Below are 23,363 nucleotides of genomic sequence, written 5' to 3'. Positions count from 1 at the left end.
TTCAATTATTTACTTCCTTACACTGAAATCTAGAAATCTATGAAATCTAATGAATTCTACGTACATAGAGGAGAAAATGAATTCTACGTATATATAGGAGAAAACCTTTTGTTTTGGATTCTGAACCAACTAAATCCAATCCCCTAGAAGCTAGAGCATTGAGACTTGTATTTGGAGAAGATGGAATCATGCAACCTTCAAAAGTGGATACCCCAGTAGAGAAACCTCTTCTCCAGAAACATCTTGGACACCTTAACAGTTGAAAAGTTTCAAGCAAATCTATTGAGAAGCTATGAATCCTGTGATATTGTTGCAAAGGAGTATGCAACTATCTCACATTAACAAAGATAACACTAGATTACATGTTAAAAAGAAGGTTATGGAATTTCATTCCCAAGTTGAGAAACCTCTTGGATACCTTCACATGCCATGTCTATGTCCATATCCTTAGGAATCAATAGAGTGATATCGCCGGTGGACTTCACATAATCTGCGGAAGGGGCAAAAGAAAATGTGCAGTCTAATGGAGGATCCTTTATCTCCATGTCCCCCTTTAATATTTGCACCACTGCTCCCATTGAAGGTCTTAAAGCAGAATTTCTTTGAATACACCAAGACGCTATTTTTATAATCCTATACGCCTCCTCTATACCTTCCGGCCCTTTCGATTGCATCACACTCATGATCGGTTCATCCATTTTTCCTCACCTCACTTTGCTAAAAGCAATAGAGGGAGAATACCAAATGCCCGATTCCTGAGAGTTATCCACGTTCTTGCGCTCGCTGATGATTTCCAGAAGCATCATCCCGTAACTAAAGACATGGGTCTTGGATGTGATTCCCTGCCCAAAAATCCACTCAGGTGCCATGTATCCTTCCGTTCCTCTCACCTGCGTCACCACACGGCTTTCTCGATCTCTATCTAGACACCTTGCCATACAGAAATAAAAAACTTTCGCCTTGAAATTCTCGTCTAGCAGAATGTTTTGAGGTTTGATGTCCAGATGCAAAATACAGACCCTTGATTCGTCATGCAAGTAGGTAAGTCCCTGGGCAGTGTCCAAAGGAATTGAATATATGGTCTTCCAATCAAGCCACTTGTCTGAGGCAAATAACCATCTACCAAGAGATCATTGGGCATGAATTCGTAGACCAGAATACGATGAGCACCTTCTACACAAATATCATGCTATCTCACAAGATTCGAATCATTAATTGATGATATGGTGGCGATTTCTGCACAAAACTCCGGTAGTCCCTACCTCTACTGGTTCACTAGACATTTAACGGCCACAGGTATACCATCCTTCAAAATCCCTTCATAAACTATCCCGAATCCTCCCTTTCCAATATCTTTACTGAATCTGCCTGTGGCGATCTCCATGGCCTGGTAAGTGAATATTGTAGGAAGGCTAGTCAGATTCTTCATATATTCTTCGTCAAATTAATTGCCACTATTAACACTCCAGGAAGCTCGGGTTGTAGCTCAGAAATGCGTGGAAACATATAAATCTTCAATATTGTTCTCTGAACTATTGAAATGGATTGTGGTTTGGATCATGTCAGATGACTGTTTCAACTCTGTTTTCACTCAAGACATGGATGAACACCCTCAGCTTGATAAGGCTTTTGACCACTAATGCTCAATAGTTTATAGATTCAATCAATAGATGGAGAATCCTGACTATACCAATAGATACATACATAAACACATATGAATGGCTAGCTACAGAAAGTAAATGAAGCTTACAAATATAATTTATCAACGAAGAGATAAGATGACAATTATCTAGCATTCGACATAGATGAAAACATGAATAACCTATTCAAGTGAAAGCTTAGAATAGAGGATAGGAGGGCGATTGAACATGTAACAACAAAAGAAGCTTGTATTACTTGAATGAAGATGAGACACTGGGAGGAACAGAGTATCCACAATCTCCAAAAGTTAAACCTCTATCCCTTCAAACTTTCAGCCATTTATAGGCTTTTTACAATACTCTCGAACTCTCTGAGGCTCAAGATGTTTTAATCTATCCCCTACTTGAAGCCATAGTTAGACAAACATGAGCTTAGAGAGCTTTGTTTCTGGTAATTTCGCCACGCTGTCAGGTGGTTCACTCGTGCCAATGCGTTACATGATCATTATTATTGGTTCGGCTAGATCGTGCTATTTTTTCCCCTTTCGGCCATGTATTCTGTTATTTTAGTTCAACTGTCCGACTGTCAAAAACACTGACAAAGCCAACAAATTTCCTCCGCAGGTGACTGGTGGGAAGTGGGGTATGGGGGCCATTGGATTGGGAGGAATGGGCAGAGGAGATCAATCACCGGAGGCTTCAAGTCATGGCGGGAGTGGAATAAGTCTGAGCCATTAGATCTTAGATGGGTAGATTGAACGAATATCGAGCGAAGGAGGTGCTCGAAGGATAATACCTGGGAGGGGTTTAAATAAGTGGAATATGGTTTATATAGGATAGTTCAGAGCCCTCCCGATTCCATTCATCGGGCGCCACGTAGTAGTAGAGGAGAGAGAGGAAACCACTTTATCAGATGGGTATCGCTCTCTCCTGTTGCCAGAGCGATATGCATAATAGCCATTAGATCTAGCAGAAATGATCTAACGGTGGTGATTGGTCAGAGCGGGTGAGCGTAAATCATTAGTCGGATGAAGTACAGACCATCAAATCAGTGGGAAGATCGACGACAGGGATCAAAGAATGGAGAGTGCAGTGGAAAGGAGATGAACCAAGAGCGGACCTACCGATATTTATGAGCGCGGGTGTATAATTTTTGAAGTCCGGCTTATGGCCAAAGCGGAGCAAGAGGAAACGTGGACCATCGGAGCTAAAATAGGAGACATTTCCATTAAAATAGTAGCAGTGCACCTCAGGGCTAACACTTGCTCCTTCTGGGGATGAAAGCCTCCCTATGAGTTTTCAAGGACTGCAGACTACTGCCTTTCTAGTAACAACCAAAACAAACTTATCTCCTAGTGTTCCATTGGGCATGGAGTTTATTTTCATAGAAAACAAAAACTAAAAAGACTTATTACAATATTAAGGCCTTAAAGCCTCATATGAAGTAAAGTTTCAAAAACCGCCCATTGATTGGGCCATCAAAAACACCTCCCCCCTCCAAATTGTGCAGAATGAAAGTATTGTTCATCTGAACTTGAGCAATGACAAACGGTCCCGTCCATAAGGCATCAAATTTACCATGGTTTCCCTTATTTTCCTTCAATGCATCCCATTTCAGAACCTAGTCACCAATCTGAAAACTGTCCATTTTTTCCTTTCTATCAAAGGTTTCTTTGATCTTCTTTTGATGAATTCTTGACTTCTCAACCTGTTGTTCTTTGATCTGTTGTAATTCAACCAAGTTACTCATTCTCCTCGCCATGTTGTTCTCTTCATCATGTTCTTCTTGCAAGAATTTGGCCACAGGGAGAATCAACTGGATAGGAAAAATAACATCAGCACCATAAACCAGCTTAAATGGAGAATTTCCTATGGACTTCTTGTTGGTAACTCTGTCAACCCACAGTGCAAACTTCAACTTGGAATCCCAGTTCTTTTTGTTGTCTTCTACCAATTTTTATTGATTATCCTTACAAGACTATTGTTAGATGATTCTACTAGGCCATTGCCTTGAGGATAATATGAGGTAGAATGCACCAATTGAATGCCCATGGATTCACACATGTCCACCAATTCTTCTGCCCTGAAAGTTGTTGCATTATTAATGACTAGTTTGATTGGGCAACCAAATCTAGTGAAAATATTCTCATTCAAGAACTTTATGATAACTTGATGATTAGCATTTTTAGTGGGTATATTCTCAATCCATTTGGTGAAATAATCAGTGGCTACAAAGATACATTTGTGATGGCCACTGGAATGTGGATTGATCTCACCTATGAAGTCCAAGCCCCACTACTGGAAGGGACCATTGGCGTGTACTGGCTTCAAGGGAAGAGGTTTTAACTATTGTCTTCTTGCAAACCTATAACATTTGTCATCAGACTTCACAAAGAAAACACACCAGAGAATAGAGTAGGCCAATAATACCCATCTCTCAAGATCTTGTGGAATGTGGTTTTCCAATAATGATGCCCTCCACAAGTGTTAAAATGGAACTAGTGCATGACTTCCACAGATTGTCCTTTGTCTAGACATCTCAAGAGGATCCCTTATGGGTCTTTCCAATAAAGTAGGTTTTTATTAATGCAAAATTTGGTTGATATGAGCTTAATGGCCTGGGCTTGACTTGAGCTATGCCCTAGAGGGACTTCTAGCTTCTTCAAAAAATGAACTACACTGGAATACCATTCATAGGTAGCTAGATTTTTAGCCAAAGACTAATTCTGCTCTTGCTATTATGCTGCTTCCTCTGTCTGCTCAGCACCTAAATTTGAACCTATGCAATTGATGTCTAACAAACTGCAATTTTCCTTAGCCATAAGCTTAGCCAAGCCCTTGCCTTTGACAAGCTTGGTGGGCTTCACCTCTATGTTGAACTCTATGAATTGTGCGATCCATTTAGCTCTCTTTCCATCAATATCTGGCTGAGTTAGGACATCTTTTACTGAGGCTAAAGGTACATACGCAATCACTTTGGAATGCAGAATGTAAATTATGAATGCCTTTAAATATTTTATGAGAGCATAATCTTGTTTTTCAATAAGGTCATACCTTAGCTCAACCTCCCTCAGAGTTTGGTTAAAAAAGGCCACAGGGTGCTCTACACCTTCATCATTTTTTTGCAATAGAACTACTGCAAGTGTATCATAAGAGGCAAAAGAGAAGATATAAAACTCCCTGGTATAATCTGGAATGATTAGAGTTGGAGCTTCCATGATAGCTTGTTTGATGACTTCAAAAGAGCTTCTTGCAACATCTATCCATTTTATTTCTGATCCTTTCTTTTGCATGGAAGTGATATTTTCACTAGCTCTGCAAAGTTTGGAATAAATCTCCTGACAAAGTTAATCTTACCCAAGAAATATTGAATGTCCCTTTTTGACCTTGGGAATGACAATGTCTGAATTGCTTGAACTCTTGCTGGATCGATCTTCACACCTTTAGTAGAAACAATATGTCCCAGAAGTTTTCCTTCTTCTAGAGAAAACTGTGACTTCTTTGGGTTCACAGAAATTCCAAACCGTCTGCACTTTACAAACACCTTCTTCAAATGTTGCAAATGGTCCTTGTGACTACTAGAAAAGACTATTATGTCATCAAGGTAAATAAGGACAAACTTGTCCTTCTCTCCCATAAAGGCTATGTCCATGTCCCTCTGAAAAGTAGCCCCAACATTCATCAGTCCAAAAGGCAACTTGGAGTACATGAAAGTGCCCCAAGGAGTAGTGAAGGCAGTATTTTCTTGATCTTCTAGATGTATAGCAATCTGATTGTAACCTGAAAATCCATCTAAGAAAGACATGACTCTAGCCCTTGAAACTTTTTGCAGCAAGTGTTCCATCTTAGGGAGGGGGTAGTTGTCTTTTTTAGAGCATTTGTTCAGATTCCTGAAGTCAACACAAAGCCTGATTTCTCCATTCTTCTTTCTTACTACCACAAGGTTAGCTATCCACTTTTAATACCTTAGGGGAACTATGATCCTGGCATCCAACAATGTCTTGATTTCTTTTTCAATCAAAGGCAATAAGAGAGCGCTGATAGGTCTTAATTTCTACTTAAAATGGATGGTGTTCTTCTCCAGTGGAATCTTATGCTGAATGATGTTGGTGTCATAGGTCTTGAACACTGTACTCCCAAGCAAAAACATCAGCAAATTGTTTCATCAGGGTGCAATACTCGCAACTTTGGGCAAAAGACAAGTTAGTGGACAAATTTATGTACTTTGGATGGGCTGGACTCCCTACATTATGTCTATGAACTGCAGAATCATTTTATTTTTTGGCAGGCTTATAAGGTACATCATTATGATCAAACAACTTCTCTAGGGGCACCAATCCTTTGGGTGTATGGTTACTAGGTAGCTGAACGATGTTATTCTGACCAATCTCGTCCTTTAGCTTGGACTGGCTGTTTTCTTCAATGGTTTCATTTTCTTGGTCAATGTGCATTTCAGAAAATTCATCAATGACTTGTAAAAACCTATTAATTTCATCATCATCTTCGAAAACTTTCCAGTATTTGACATTGTCAGGTAGAGATGGTCTATATTTCACCTGAACTTCATAAGTTAATTTAGGAGGCAAAGGAGGAATAAACGTGCTAGTAGACACAACAAGGGAATCAACAAGTTGGTTCTTCATTCTAGGGATGTAAGAAATGTTGAAATTATTAAAAGAACCATTGAGCTTCCATACCTCATTTCTGTATTCTTTCAGCCTTGGATGCTTTGCTTGGAAAGTTTTGTTGACCTTTTGAATGATAAGGTCTACATCTCCAGACACCTTCAGACCTTTGATGCCCATTTCTTTAGCAGCGTTTAAGCCCAATATCAAGGCTTTGTACTCTGCTATGTTATCTGTGACTCGAAAAATTAACTTGAAAGATAAATGAATGCATTCTTATGTGGGGGACACAAGGACTACACCATCCCCTGCAGCTTCCTTAGAGAAAGCTCCATTAAAGAACATGTCCCAAATTTTTGGGGCTTCTTCCTCTGTGATTTGACAAACCGTTTCTTAAGCTGCACAGAGGCCAACTAGGATTCTTCAATTTGAAGAATACAGGATCCAAAATCAGTGTCGACAGCATAGATGGGATGATTAGTGGGATTCCTTTCATCAATGATAATATAAGCCAACTGAACTTATCTATATAATTTCCTACTCTCACCTCCAAAAACTGGGACAGTAGTATAGGACAGATCATTTTGCAATGTTCCACCTAATCTCTTGATCCAACCTCTGGAGAGCAACATGCCAAACTTGGGGGGTACATCTCCTTCCACAAAATACATAATCATGCTCTTCATGAGAAACTAAGACAAGGTAATGGCTAGGTCTTTGATTAATCCCAAACATTTCACTTTTCTAGAGTCAAAAGAAAAGAGGTCATGATAAGACTTGGGAATGTCAAGACCCAACTCATCCATGACAACCTTGGGCATTAGATTATGGTTGGCTCCTATGTCCAGAAGGCAGTTGTGAAGGATTTTGTCATGAATAGTCAAGGAGACATAGAATGATGGGGAGCTATCATCACAATTTTCAATGATTGGGCTGAGAACAACATCTGGTTTGTCGTCTTGCAGGTTTACATAGTCAGTGGAGGCCTGGATGGCTTTAGGCTCAAGGGCCTCGAGGATAGATCTCTTGAAGGAGTCATTCTTCACTAGTTCAATCAAAGGTATAAGTTTGCTTAGCTTCTGAATTTATGATTCAAAACTAGAAGGAGAAGGAGACTTGTCAAGGCCTCTTACCTCATGAGCTGGAGCTTTGAGGATGATGGGATCAATTGCCAGTCGTTTCTGCTTTTTAGCTTGCTGTATTGCAAGGACAGAAACTCTCTGAACAAGAATTTCCTTGGCATTATTCATCTTCGACCTCAGATGATATATGTGCTGATCATCAGTTTGTAGAACAGCTTCACCATCCCACTCCTGGCTAATCTGGTCATTGAATAATGACTTTTCATAGGCAGCTGATGTAAGAAAGGAGGCACTGCCTTTGTCTTCCAGACAATAGATCTCATCATCTTCTTCAAACTACTTTTCTTCCATGACTACATTCTGGAAAAGGGTCTTCACCCTTTGGTCTTCATTGGCATATTTGCTTCTTCGCGGAATCTGCAACTGCTTGTTTACTCTTCTATATGGATTTGGATTTCTAGTAGCAAAGGTATTAGGAACTCTTCCTTTCGTAGGGTGTTGCTCAACCTTTAATTTGGAGATTTCAAAGGCTAATGACTTTATCATCTTGGTCATTTTATCTATCTTGGGATCTGAAGATGATGAAGATTCGCCCCTCTGTCTCCTTCTATTCACATTCCCCTTGAGCTTCTCTCCAACCATGATGCTTGATTCTACTTCCAAGGCTGCATCCTGCATATCAGCCAAGGTAGCACATCATCTCTCCCTCAACAGTAGACATAAGTCAAAATCAAAGGCACTGGCATAGGTGATTTTAGCAGAGGTAGTGGTGGGTTTTACTTCAGCTGGTATCTTGTTGTACATGCGGTTAAACCTCTTATTAAAATCAAACAAAAACTCACCATTTTCCCTCTTTAAGTTCCCAAACTCGATGTGGTAGTAGAGTAGATCCTTCTTATCCCCCCAATGCTTTAGGAATGCATCATCTAAAGCCTCAATATCTGCTATAGACCTTGGGGTCAGTTCTCTAAACCATTTTCTAGCCTCTCCATCTAGACTTTGGACAAACACTCTCATCCATACATCATCTTCACTAATATCCAGGTTATCAGCATAGCTATAGAATGATTCAAGATGTTCCTCAGTTGTAACACCTTCGGTCCCAGTGAACTTAAGCATCTACTTTTGATATTCTCTAGTAGGTATGGCATTCAAAGGAGTGGGCAGTACTAGAGGTCCATACCTAGCAGCTATGATTCTTTCCATTTTGGTAGGTGCTGCCATAGCTGTGGTGGCTATAAGGGAACTGGAAGTCTGAATGACAAAGGGTTGAGGAGTGACTAATAGGACTAAAGGAGTATGATGGATAGGAGGAGAGACTTCCTTTGGGCTTACAACAAAAGGAGAACCTAAAGAATAAGGAGGTCTATGAATCTCTTAGATTTTTTCTTCACTGCTAGTATTAGATGTTATACTCTCAACATGTATTTGTTCTATTGCAGGATTTTCTTGAAGAGATATAGATTATTGTTTAGAGCTACCTAAACCTGATGCTCCTTTCCACAACGCCTTTCTTTCTTTGATGATTTCTTCAGGGTCAGGTACTGGGTCAACTTGTGGCTTTTGAGAATTTCTCTGAGTGTGCCTCAAAAACTGAGCCAGAACTATGGAGTGGAGTCGCCAAGACGTTCATCCTCCAGTAGAGTCGCAAGATAGATGACTACAACCCAAATAGTGTCCACGCTTTGTCTATCATCAAAGTTGGATCTGTGTCATCCCCTAAGGAAGCTGAGCTTCAGTCACCTCTCCCCGGAAACAACGCCAATTATGTTAGCACTCCAACAAGCTCTCCTAGGTTGTAGCTCGGAGATGCCTAGAAACATATAAATCTTGAATATCGTTCTCTGAACTATTGGAATGGATTGGAGTTTGGATTAAGTCAGATGACTATTTCAACTCTGTTTTCACTCAAGACATGCATGAACACCCTCAGCTTGACAAGGCTTTCGACCACTAATGCTCAATAGTTTATAGATTCAATGAATTGATGGAGAATCCTGACTGTACCAACAGATACATACATAAACACATATGAATGGCTAGCTACAGAAAGTAAATGAAGCTTACAAATCTAATTTATCAACGTAGAGATAAGATGACAGTTATCTGTCATTTGACATAGAAAAAAACATGAATAACCTATTCAAATGCAAGCTTAGAACAGAGGAGAGGGCGACGATTGAACATGTAACAACAAAATAAGCTTGTATTACTGGAATGAAGATGAGACGCTGGGAGGAACAGAGTATCCACAGTCTCCAAAAGTTGAACCTCTATCCCTTCGAACTTTTGGCCATTTATACGCTTTTTACAATACTCTCGAACTCTCTGAGGCTCAAGATGTCTTAATTTGTCCCCTCTATCTTCTAACTACTTGATGCCATAACTAGAAAAATATGAGCTCAGAGAGATATGTTTCTAACAAACACGGTAATCAAATTCTGGTAATTTCGCCGCACTGTCAGGTGGTTCACTCATGCCAGCGTGTTCCATGATCATTTCTGTTGGTTCGGCTGCATCGTGTTGTTGTTTTCCCCTTTCAACGACGTATTATGTTATTTCAGTTCAACTGTCCGACTGTCAAAAACACTGACAAAGCCAACAAATTTCCTCCCCAGGTGACTCGTGGGAAGTGGGGTATGGGCGCCATTAGATCCAGAGGAACGGGCGAAGGAGATCAATCTCCGGAGGCTTGAAGTCGTGGCAGGAGCGGAATAAGTCCGAGCCGTCAAATCTTAGATGGGTAGATCAAACGGCTATCGAGCGGAGGAGGTGCTCGAAGGATAATGCCCGAGAGCAGTTTAAACAAGCGAAATATGGTTTATATCGGACAGTCACCGGGCGGTAAGTGGTAAAGATCGAAGCCTGCCCCATTCCATTCATTGGGCGCCACGTAGCAGCGGAGGAGAGAGAAGAAACCACTTTATCGGGTGGGTATCCCCTTCTCTTGTTGCCCGAGCGATATGCGCGATAGCCATTACATCTAGCGAAAATGATCTAACAGTGGTGATTGGTCGAAGCGAGTGAGCGTAAATCATTAGTCGAATGAAGTATGGATCGTCAGATTAGTGGGAAAATTGACGACGGGGATCATAGAATGGAAAGCGCAACGGAAAGGAGATGAGCCGAGAGCGGACCCGCCGACATTTTTGAGTGCGGGTGTATAATTTCTAAAGTCCGGCTTATGGCCAAAGCAAAGCAAGAGGAGACATGGACCATCGGAGCTAAAACACGGGACATTTCTGTTAAAATAGCAACAGTGCACGTCAAGGCTAACAGGGACCTTGAATGCGTTTTGAAGCAGATTGTTCTTTTCACCATAAAACCCATTTGCGAGTCAATTTCCCAGCTAGATAAGAGATAAATAAGGTGCAGTGGATTCGGACGAGAATATATACAGCAAATCCCTTCGCTGTGAACTCTATGACAAGGACCCTCACCACAAAAGCCACACCCAATACCGGTGCGATGGTGGAGAAGAAAAAAATCTGATAAATCTATATAGAGAAACCCTTGCAGAATCCATTTTAGACATTCGTCTGGATAAATTAATCGGACTGCAGGTTTATATTTTCCAACGGATTTCACTGATATCCGATGCGAATTCCACGAGACTTGTTTAAAATTGTGGTCAACTTAAGATCATAAATAATAACATGATCTGCGAGTGCACGTTTACCTTTTGTTAATCTAATTATTTTAAGATCTAATTAATTTGTATATATTATAGTACTTTAAACATTAATTTATCATCGAAAAACAATTTTACGCTGTTTAGATATTTTTATGTTTCTAAATTGTTTTTAACCTTTGAACAATGAGAGTGTGTTTAATTTTTTTTTAATTTAATTATTTAATAATATATATTTTTAAATATTTTAAACTTTAATTTATGATGAAAAATATAAACCATTATAATTTTTTAACTTAAATGTTTATTTTATTTCAGGCTTTTAATCTATTTATTATAAATTTTTTGTTTTTTTTATGTTTAAAATACAATCAAAATTTTATTAAAAATAATAATAATAACTTAACTTGAAAATTATAATTAAATTATACATAAGTATAATTTTTTTTGCTTTTAACATTTCATTTTTGCTATTTTTATTAAAAATAATAATAATAACTTAACTTGAAAATTATAATTAAATTATACATAAGTATAATTTTTTTTTGGAAAATTCTTTTGCTTTTAACATTTCATTTTTGCTATTTTTACTTTTATATAGATATAAATCCTTCCTAAAACGGAAAATTCCTTTGCTTTTAACAATTTTTTTTTTTTTTTTCTATTTTTACTTTTATACAGATATACAACCCTCATGAAATTGAACTCTGTGGGAAAATTTTTTTACTTTAAACATTTTTTTGTTATTTTTACTTTTATTCAGATATAAACTTTTCTTGAAATATTAAATTATATCTTTTAAAAAACATATTTTCATAATATTAAATTTATTTCTATAATTAAAATAAATTATATTTAAAAAATATAAAAATAAGTGACATACCAACTTTAACCTCTAAAATTTTAGTATTTAAAATCAATTTGCAATAATCTCACTCATATTAGACACTCTTATTTGTGAACGGCAACTGTCCATGTACTATATTTTGCATTTATCGGCGGTCAATCACAGCCCCACGGGATGGGACGAAGGAGCCCCGATTCCCGGAGGAACTTTCCATGCGAATGGATCTTCATGTCGAAACTTGGAACGTCATTGTCGTTCGCTGGTCAACCTAAACGTAAGTCAAAAGAGGATCTTGAAATTTTGGCAAACATGCCTGTCATGGGTGCAATAGTGCGGTTTTCTGGCGATTTAACCTTTTTGGCCATATTTGAAAGAATATTTAGAGGAAAAGAACTATGACCAAGCTATCTTAAATTTAAAGTTCGAATGTTTCGTTAAATGTTGAGAAGGGCTGTTTATTTAATTTTTTATTATTTTAAAATAAATAATAATATTGATATTCTTTATTATATTGTTATTTTTCATTATTATTTATTGTTTTAAAATAATAATAATAATGATATTATTTATTATATTCTATTTTTTTAAACAACTATATAGATTATAAATAACAAGTAGCATTCCATTCCTGATGAATAACAAATAAGCTATTTTTCAAAAGGAAACAGTGAATGCACGATAACATATAAAGTTGTTTTTTGGTTTATTTATTTATATATTTATTAGAATAAGAAATGTAGGATTAAGATAAATTGTGTTTTTTTACGCTTTTTACTTTTAAGGAAAGGTTATATGTATTTGATGATGAAAGTATTGACTCTAAATATTTCATATTTTTTATAATTAAGTTAAGAAAGGTAGGATTAAGATAAATTGTGTTTTTTTACGCTTTTTACTTTTAAGGAAACATTATGTGTATTTGATGATGAAAGTATTGACTCTAAATATTTCATATTTTTTATAATTAAGTCGATAGGTTTTTTATAGTAAGTTTTTTCTCGCGAAATTGTAACAGATTCGTCGACCTAATGAATATATTGTTTTCTTCCTGACACATGCCTAATATTGTGAGTTTATTGAGGATTGGCTATCCATTTGTTGTATTCTCTTCGACGACCAAGCGTGTATTTCCATTGAAGTATATATATATATATATATAAAAGTGTGAAAAATGTTTTCCATTTATCTTTGTTAAAAATAAGAATTTATTGCATAGGTATATATTTGACGATGACAGTTGAACCCTTTCCATTCATCATCTCCCCCTTAAGTAAGGATGGCACGTGAACCCCTTCCATTCATCATCTCCTCCTCCTTGAGTGAAGTTAGTGGTTTAACAGGTCGAAAAAAATTAAGATAAGATTTTATTACTATAAATTAGATAAAGGGGAGATGTGAGTTTCTCTAAGAAGAAATATTATTTAAATAAATTATTGAATTTGTAAAAAAACTATTAAATTTGTATGAGAATATGAAAAGTATTTTTAAAGTCAATCGTAGTTATTATTTTCTATTTATCTAATTATTTGAATAGATGATTTTTAACATAAAGGTTAGGAATTTTATTTTTATGTATATGATTGAAAGAGGTATAATTGATAATATATTGTATTTTTAATAATTTAGAAAAAATAGTTTCCAGTTTTATATCAATATTGGTATATGTGAAACAAACCATTATAAATAACTAAGTTATATACTAGATTTCATACCATACCAGGATGCAAAGAAATAAGTTTTGTAATGACATATTTTTTTAAATATTGAGTGCTTTTCCAAATAGACATTTTTTTATTATATATCATATTTAACAGATATGCAATATTATTTTATAGTATTTGAATGCATGTGAAGTTTGAAATAAGATAAGATAGAATTTTACTTTTCATATATTTATTTTTACATGTTTTTTACATTAAAAAAAATATTTTTTTTTAGGGTAATTGTCAACGAATTGAGTTTTTCAAAATTTTCTTAAACATTATTCAGTGGGGAGGTTTATTTTACAACCCAGTATAATAAAGATGCGTAAGTTTTTCTATAATTGAGATTTTCAAAAGTCTCTTGAACTTTATTTAGTCTCAACATTCATTCTACAAACCAGTATGACTCGGATGTGTAAGTAGGAAGTTGAGATTTTCAAAAATCTCTTGAACTTTATTAAACTAGGAGGCTCATTCTACAACCTAGTATGACTGGGATGTGTAATTAGGAAATTGAGCTTTTCAAAAATCTCTTACTTTATTTAGCTAGGACACTCATTCTACAATCTAGTATGATTGGGATGTGTAAGTAGGAAATTGAGCTTTTCAAAAAGCCCTCGAACATTATTCATCTAGGAGGCTTATTCTACAACCCAGTGTGATGGGGATACGTAAGTTAAAATCCCTTGAACTTTGGGAGGCTAATTTTACAACCCAGTGTGACTAGGATGTGTAATTTTGTCCGTAGGTGAGTTGACACAAACTCCTTTAAAATAAAAATAATTAAACTATGCTTTAAATAGAAAAATAATGTCATCTATAAAACTAAAAAAAGAATATGTTGTAAAGTAAAATTATGAGGAAAATGTTTAAACTTTATATTTTTCAAAAATATTTCAATAGGTGATTTAAATAAACTATTTGAAAATCTATGTTAACTAATTTATGTGGATATCAACTTCATCTATATCTATATAGAAAATAATTTGTTAAAATAATATATTTTATTGTATATAAAAAATATTTAATGTGGGTTATCAATGAAATATCTTAATACAAATTAATATTGACATATACTTAAAAATGGATTAATAATAAAAAACCATTTTAATTTGTGCTATAAAATGTCTTAATGTACATTTTCTTTAAAATATAATAAAGGAATTTAGGAAATTTTGAACTGTGCGACTAGGGTTTGTGTGAGCTCCGCAACCTCCCCTCGATGCCTCTGGTTCTAGCCTTTGGGGCCCTGCCAGCCATGGCAGATCCACTACAGCATCCTGGTGCCCTGTCCTTCAAGGTTATGGTCTCTGGTCGATCGCCAGACCAAGCTTCATTCTTCACAAAGTTTTCCTCTAGTTCTGCCTTCTACACGCCACCAGGAGGAAGCTCTAACAAAGAACAAATTACTCATCCACAGTAAAATGAGCTGCCAAAAAGGAATGAAGACAAAGTGAAAAGGCTAACCAAGGATTATTGGGCAAACAAGAGTAATGTCATAGACTCGCCCTTCCCTGCTAATGTCGATCCTTCAAAATCTCAAGAGCAGCCACAGGATCAGTCGAAAAAGACTAAGAATAATTGTAATTCCAAAGCCAAGAAAATATTAGAACTGGAAATTCAGCACCCCGAGGTAGTTGAATATAGAGAATACGTGCAGGAACACACAGTTATATGCAAGTTCATGGGATTATGGCTAATTGAAAGAGCCCTGAACTCGTGGATTCAGAGAAAATGGACACCCAAAGTGGAGATCAGACTTCAGTTAGCCTCCAACGGATTTTTCACAGTCACCTTCGACCTCCTAGAAGATAGAGATAATTTTTTTGAAGGAGGACCCTATTTCTACAACTCAGACGGTTTATAGATGAGATTCTGGAGGGAGAAATTCACACTGAAAAAAAGAGGATTTCACTAGGGTTCCAGTTTGGGTACGCTTCTACTCCTTACCAATTGATTATTGGGATCGTTCAGTCTTAAAGGGAAAAGGATACCAACTAGAGGAGTGCATTAAAATGTCTGAAGGCACTAAAATGGGGCACTATGTTTCCTACGCTTGAATATGTGTATACATAGACGTCTTTGGTGCTCTTCCAGAAGTAATCAAATTAATCTTCAGGGATGAAGACTAGCTGCAAGGTATAAACTATAAACATATACCCTTCTGATGCAGAAAGTGTCATGAGCATGGGCATACTTTCCGAGACTATCCCATGAATAAAACCCCCCAAACACCATAGCAAGAAAATAAACAAAAAGACAGATAAGGTTTTACCAAAGTCATGTCCACGAACAAGAATAACAGGAAAAAAGCTATCCCCAAGAAAAACCTATCTAAGAAAGCAAGTTAGAATCATTTCAATGTACTGAACAATACCCAAGAGAAAATGGATCCAAATGAAATAATAGGAGATGAAGCAGGAGAGGATGAAATGAACCCAGTAGATGGTGAACACGACGAGAAGGACACAGGTAATACTTATAGAAGAAAGGAGCAGGAGTAAGAGGATACATAAATGCAGCAAGTAAAAATAGAGGAAACTCGAGAGGAAAACGCAATAGAGGAAGCTCTAGAGCGGGTAGACCTTGCAACAATTGCAAAGGAATGGAAACAAAAAGGAATAAATGCCATATCAGAACAACCTGTACAAAAAATCAAAGGAGCTTATCTCCTCCAGGAAGAATTAAACCTCAAAACTCACTATCTAGCACAAGAAAGCATGGCTTCAAAAGGCATATTAGCCAATATACCAGTCGAGGAACTCAACCTCAAAGGCTCAAGCAGAAAGCGAGGACCAAAGTCCACCAGTCAGCTCCTTCAAGAACTAGGTGCCAAGATACTCAATGAAGGAAAAGTAAATGCTCTTGCTCTATACCCACCTCCATGTCAATGAATTGCATCTCTTTGAATATTAGGGGACTTAACAGTCCTAGGAAGAAACACATCTTAAAAACCAGAATCCTGTCTAATCACCCTGACATCCTTCTTATTCAAGAAACTGAACTTCACTTGTCTCACCCTCCCCTCCTTCTCAACTCGTGCTTCAAGGCTTACAGCTCGACTAATACGACTTTAGGTACGACGGGGGGCTTATTGACTCTTTGGAAAAACTATAAATTTGACCTTATTTCCTCTCTGGCCACTCATGATTTCATAACTGTAATATTTAGACTCATAGGCACCAATGAAACCATTTGCATAACTAATATTTATTCCCCACACAAGGTGACAAACCGTATCAAAATTATCCAAAATTTATCCAATCTCCTTGACCGTCTGCATCGTCCCCTCAAAATTATAGCTAGAGATTTTAATATGATAACTAACTTATCTGAAAAGAAAGGAGGAATCAGGAAGTTAGATAAACCACCACTGAAAACCTCAACCTCATTGACATTCCCACTAGCAATGGCTTATTCATATGGAATAACAGAAGAGGAGGATACTGTTAAATAGCCACCCGTTTAGACTGCTTCCTTCTATTCGAAGCCACTTATCTCACCTCTTGGGAAACAGAGGATAGAATCCTTTAGGAAGAAGACTTTGATCACAGGCCTATCTCTCTCAAGTTTCAAATTTCTAATGGTCTGAAAAATAAGCCTTTTAGATTCGAGGCCTTCAGGTTGGATCCCTAGGATTTCATGGAAAAAATGAAAAAATGGTGAACTTACTCTCTCATCAAAACTGGAAAAGAATGTATACTTCCCAACAAAAGTTAAAACACATCAAAGAGGAAATCAAAAAATCAAACATAAATACAGTTGGCAACATCATCACGGATAAAAAAAACTTGGAACACTAACTGGAACTTCTCGAACAAAAAATAATTGAAGAAGGGCTAATGGAGACCAGTGAGTAAGAGGAATAGTGACTACAACAAAGTTGGGACTACAGATCCATTCAGGAAGAAAAGCCATGGCATAAAAAATATAGAATAAATTGACTGAAATGTGGGGAAAGAAACACAACCTTTTTCGATATAACAATGATACAACATAAGAGAAACAATAGAATTCTGGCTCTGAAGAATCAAGAGGGTCATCTCATCTACTCTTAAGAGGAGCTGGAAACATAGCTCAACTACTATTTTAGCTCTCTTCTCAAAGAGCCTAGGAATGATCAGGATCAAGACATCAAAAAGATCACCAAGAACATCCCCAAAATCCCCATGGAGGACCATAACAAAATGCTCCTAAGCAAAGTCTCCCTCTAGGAAGTGGAAGATGTGGTCATGGGAATGCCCAATGGCAATGTTCTAGGTCGGATGAGTTCACCATTGATTTCGACAAAGCATGTTGGCCTATCATAAAATTCTATGTTCATTCCTTCGTTGAGGAATCTCGTATTAAGAAATATGTCCTTAAAGCCCTTAACTCTACTTTCCTGACTCTAATACCTACGGGAATCTCTATGATTCCCCAGAAAAATTTAGGCTCATAGCCCTTTGCAATGTTATTTACAAAATCATCTCCAATGTTATGGCCAATCGAATTAAAGTTATCCTCCCTCTCCTCATCTCCCACCAACAGTTTGGCTATGTGGAAGGAAGACAAATCATGGATAACATTATCCTCTCTCATGAGCTTATTCATTCTCTCAAATAAAAAAAAAACCAGGTATGATGATTCGGCTAGACATGACCAAAGCCTTTGACAAAATTAGTTGGAACTATATGAGACAGGTCCTGGATGTGTTTGGGTTTCACAAAGAAAGAATCAAGTGGATGATGGCTATGGTGTTGAAAGCTTTCTTCTCCATCCTCTTGAATGTATCATCTTCACAACCCTTAAATCCTTGAAGGGGTATTAGGCAAGGGGATCCGATCTCTCCCTTCCTCTTTTTTATAATTACGGAAGGGCTAGGATGCTCTATCTATGCTGCCTTTCATGAAAATAAACTCTTTGGTCTCCAGCCCCATCCCTCGTCCCCCTACAGCTCACCAACAATTTGTAAATGATATCCTTCACATGGGCCTCCCAACTATCAAAGAGGTTGCCTCTTCCATGTCCATCTCGACAAACTTCTTTGCTACTTTTGGTACCTCCATTAACCCCTTGAAATCCAAGTTTTTCTTCTTTAACACTCTGTTACCCATGTATAGGAACATCATCAGACTCCTGGATATTCCCATTAGTACTCTACCCTCCACTTACCTGGGGGTTCCCCTCACAGAAAGGCCTCTCCCTCGGGCCACTTGGGAGAACCTGACTAACAAAATGGAGAAAAGAATTGCCAGTTGGACCTTTAGATCTCTCAATTTGGCTGGTTGTCTTATCTTGGTTAAATCCATCCTTCAGGCCATCCCGCTTTACTTGTACTCGGCTCTAGTGGCCCCAAAAGTGATTTCCAACAAAACCAGAAACCTTTAGAAGAACTTATGGAGAGGTGTAGAGGTCAAACAGAAATGGGCTTTGGTAGCATGGGAAAAAACCTGCAAGCCCAAAAAATATGGCGACCTCACTCTTAGAGACATAGACCCCATGGGAAAGGCCCTGGAAGCCAAAAGCATATGGAGATGATTTGCAAAGCCCAATTCCCCTTGGGGAATCCTTTGGAAAGAAAATTACACCCCGTCCTTAATGCAAGAGCAAATCATTAGGCTAAATGGAAACATTAAAGGTTCAATCATCTGGAATCAAGATTGGGAGAACAGGGACATCATTCAAAGACATAGCTTCTGGGAAATAGGCAGTGGGAACAAGGCTCTTTTCTAGGAGGATGCCTGGCAGCAAAGGCCTAATCTTGATCAAGACCACTATCACCAAATCAAGGCTAAAATGCAAAACAGAGAGAAGATCAAAGTTAACTAGTATTGGGGAAAAAGTGAAGAAACTAGCAGATGGATAAATTGGATGAAACAAGAGGAATGGACTCCCCATATGAAACCCCAAACCTGGTCGAACCTTTCTTCAGAATTACAAAAAAGACAAATCCTCCTTTAGTTTGCCGAGGATAAACTCAGATGGGGGAAAAACGCTCAGCAGGACACTTCATATTAAAAGAAGCCTACAAATACATTGCAAAGCATGATCAACTCCAACCAAATCTGAAGTGGAATGCAATCTGGTACAGGAAGCTCTGGCCGAAAATTTGTTTCTTTCTTTGAATAGTCATGCATATAAAATTTTTAACGTGGGACAATATATGAAATGATTTGTTGGCCCTTCGAGATGCCCCCTCTCCGAAAAAGAAGAAGAAACCCCAAGCATCTGTTAACTGTCTGCCCTTTCACTTCCGATTTATGGAATTGGATTTCTTTGTCTTCAAAGGATCTGATCGAGACCCCTAATCTATTCAAAATACCATCGCAGACTGTAGAATGATCTTTTCCCCACATCCTCTCATTAAATGCACATGGGATCTAATTCCTGGAACGATCTGCTAGGCTCTGTGGAAGGAACGCAATACAGGAATCTTTCGTAGCTTCTCCACCCAGGAGGAATTCATTATCTCGAAGATAAAAAGCGTGCTTCGGGAAACTATGACCTCTCTATCCACTCAGACTATCAAAGCTCCTCCCTCCTTCCTCGAAGTGAGCATTCTCTCAATGTTCGATCTCCTTCGAATCAATGTCGCTATGTCACTCCCCTCCCTAGGCATGAAACTAAAAATAGCACTTAGCGATCGCTAGAGCAGGGGAAATTCAAGCCCAACTATGATGGCGCAGCCAAAGGGAATCCCAGTCCGACTGGTCTTGGCGGAGTCTTTAGAAACTCTAAAGGAGAGATAATCTGGATTTATGAGGGAAATATAGGTTCAACCAAAAACAATGCCGCAAAACTTCATGCCCTAGAACATGGCATCACCATTGTGAGCAACCTAAACCTTAGCCCTCTGATAGTTGAAGGAGACTCTACACTGGCCACCCAAATTAGCAGAAAACTTTAGCAGGGTATTGACGTGGACAAAATCTCAAAAAAATGGCACCTAAACAAAATAATACATCAGATCAAGCAGGGAATTGATAGTATTGTGGGCCTCCACTTTCAAGAAACCAGAAGGAAGGGAAATAAACTCGTGGAAAATTTGGTGAATGAGGGTACAACTGGTACCCTATGCTTGAAGTCCCTAGTGTGGCAGGAATTAGAGGCGGATCTCCATCAACAATGTGCAACAATGAATGATTAAGACAACAACTCTACCGAACAATAACTATTTGCTTACCTTTCATCATTACAAGGTCAATTCTCTACTCAGTTGGAAGGACAGGTGGATGGCATTGGAGTGCGGTCTTATCCTTGGCTCGCCTGATTCTAGAGCCCACGATGCCACCTCCCCTCTCCCTTGTGTGATTGTCGCTTCTCAGTCACATCCTCTCTGCTCTGTCATTCCTCCACTACCCCTCATCAAATCTTCACATGCTTCCCCTTTCTGCTCCCTCTCCCCTATTCTGGCCTCCCTCCTTCTCGTGGCTTCTATGAATTCACCACTCCCCCTTCTGCCCCTCATTCAACGCTCTTCCTTTTCCCCTCTCAATTGGTTCCTTGCTCTTTAGTTCCCCCTGCTCTCCAGTTCTTCTACTCTTATCATGGCCCCGAGGAATTGCTCCACCCCTGGTCATAATTGGGGAGGGACGTGTGGTCGCGCAGCCTCTCACTGGGACTCCCTAGGCCTGCCCCCTACCACATGTGTGGAGACATCTTCTAGGCATGTAGCTCTGTGCTAGGTGACGGCTGTTAATCCAGAAGCTCAACAACAAATTTCAGACTTAGGCGCCCAAGAAAATGTTCTCCATAGAGAGGTCACCACTAAGGAGGTCAATGCCGAATTTGCCTGAATTTTGGACCCTGCTTTCACTCGGGTGCATGAAAACCTCTGCATGCATTCTATTGAAACATGGTGGAAAATGAAGACCATAATGGGGCTTGTTATGTAGGAACAAGAAGAGCGCACCAAAGTTCTGGAAACAAAGATTGACTGGCTCATGGAGAAGTTTGTAATGTATTTTGAAGCTATCCACTGCTGCAGATTCATCACTCGAGATGCTCTGAATTATATTGTCATGAAGAAAAAGTCGACAACGAAGGTCCATTCAACTGCTGAAGGATCCCCAAGCATCATGAAAGAGGACGTTGGGGCCTCCATGACTTGTCGGATCACCACTGCAGCAGGAGGGAAGCTCTCAGGAGACTCCCATTCATCTGGATGAGGATCAGGTCACCACCAACCAAGAGTGATGTCATCAGTTTCCTTCCCCGTTCTTCTTCCTTGGTGTATGTTTTTCCTCCTTCACGAAAGGCTTTCTGTCGCGGAGGAAAACAAAATATGTGTGGTCAGCCGCGATAAAGCTTCCTTCTCCTTTCTCGGCTTATATACTCTCAATTTTGAGAATGTTGTAAAGAAGGCTCTGCGGTTCCCACTTTTGTACTCATAACCTGCTTTTTCTATGACCAACACAAGTATTTTGGTTGGGTCTTGTGCTGGGTTCTCTTTCCCACACAACTCAAATTTTGTAATCTGTAGTTTACCAAGAAATATATTTTATCTTATATATATATATATATATATATATATATATATAATAAATGTCAATTATGTATATATTATATATCATTTAAAAAAAAGTTATGTATATATTATGATTTGTTTTTATTATTATTATTTTTTTTTATGGTTAAAATTACAATTAAATTTTTATGGAGAAATTTAAAAATATTATATAAACAATGAAACAATACACATTGTATTTTGGACCCTAAAAGAATTTTCACTTGAAGAAATTTGATCATCTCGGCTTAGGTTAAATCCGTACTTAAAATAAATTTATGCTAACATATTTTTTAGTGATATAACTGGTGTTTGCATACGCTATATATGCAGCCACTCTAACATATAATTTTCAATATTACAATATAATGAAAATTACCAAATTCTCATCAGTTTTTTTTAGTGATATAAAATTAAATTAATCAACTATTATATTTACTTTTCCAGAAATGAAAATTTAAATTCCAAGAAAATTAAATTTCTTAAATAAGAGACATAAAAATACATAAACATCATCAAATTTCTAAAAGTAAAATAAAGTTGAAATTCTAAAACTGTCGCTGATAGTGTATTTCGACGAAACTTTGAAAAGTCACGTCATCAATTGGATCGTTGTTCGTAAATGGTGAAATAGTGAATTACTCGTGGAATTTAAGATGGTCAATACTTGCCCCTTACGTAAAGTCTGATGCCCCATGCCTCTCTCGCTATGGCCTACATCGGCCTTATCTTTTTAATTCATCTCATGGCTACGCCTACTTCAATTCAGTAAGGACCACATTCTTTCGAAGCAGGTCGTTTTTTTCGCCGTGTACCCCATTTGCAAGTCAATTTCCGAGCTAGATAAGAGATAAATAAGGCGCAGTGGATTCCGACGATAATATATACAGCAAATCCCTTGGCTGTGAACTCTATGACCATGACCAGGATACTCACCACAAAAGCCACACCCAATACCGGCACGATGGCGGAGAAGAAGTAAAACCTGATAAATCTAGATAGAGAAACCCTTGCAGAATCCATTTCCGACATTCGTCTGGGTAAATTAGTCGGACGGCATGTTGATATTTTCCAACGGATGTCGCTGATATCCGATGCGACTTCCGCGGGGCTGCTTTAACATTGTGGTCAGCTTAAGATCACAGATAATAACATGATCGGTGAGTGTAGGTTTACCTTTTCTTAATCTAATTATTTTGACATTTAATTAATTTTTATATATTATAGTATTTTAAACATTAATTTCTCATCAGAAAAACAATTTTAAGGTGTTTAGATATTTTTACGTTTCTAAATTGTTTTTAACCTTTGAACAATGGGAGCGTGTTTAATTTTTTTTAATTTAAT

General features: G+C 37.8%; 1 pseudogene; it reads right to left on the bottom strand.

Moving 5' to 3' along the window:
* Window positions 1-374: 374 nt before the first annotated feature.
* On the bottom strand, window positions 375-23,039 carry LOC149209385 (G-type lectin S-receptor-like serine/threonine-protein kinase SD2-5; annotated as a pseudogene).
* Window positions 23,040-23,363: the final 324 nt, after the last annotated feature.

This window comes from Pinus tabuliformis, chromosome 1_2 (assembly GCF_031772625.1).
Source record: "Pinus tabuliformis cultivar Carrire ecotype Pingquan chromosome 1_2, CPIR1, whole genome shotgun sequence".
Taxonomy (NCBI): domain Eukaryota; kingdom Viridiplantae; phylum Streptophyta; class Pinopsida; order Pinales; family Pinaceae; genus Pinus; species Pinus tabuliformis.
The sequence above is the reverse complement of the archived record's forward strand: the minus strand, read 5'-3'. Positions and strand labels throughout refer to the sequence as shown.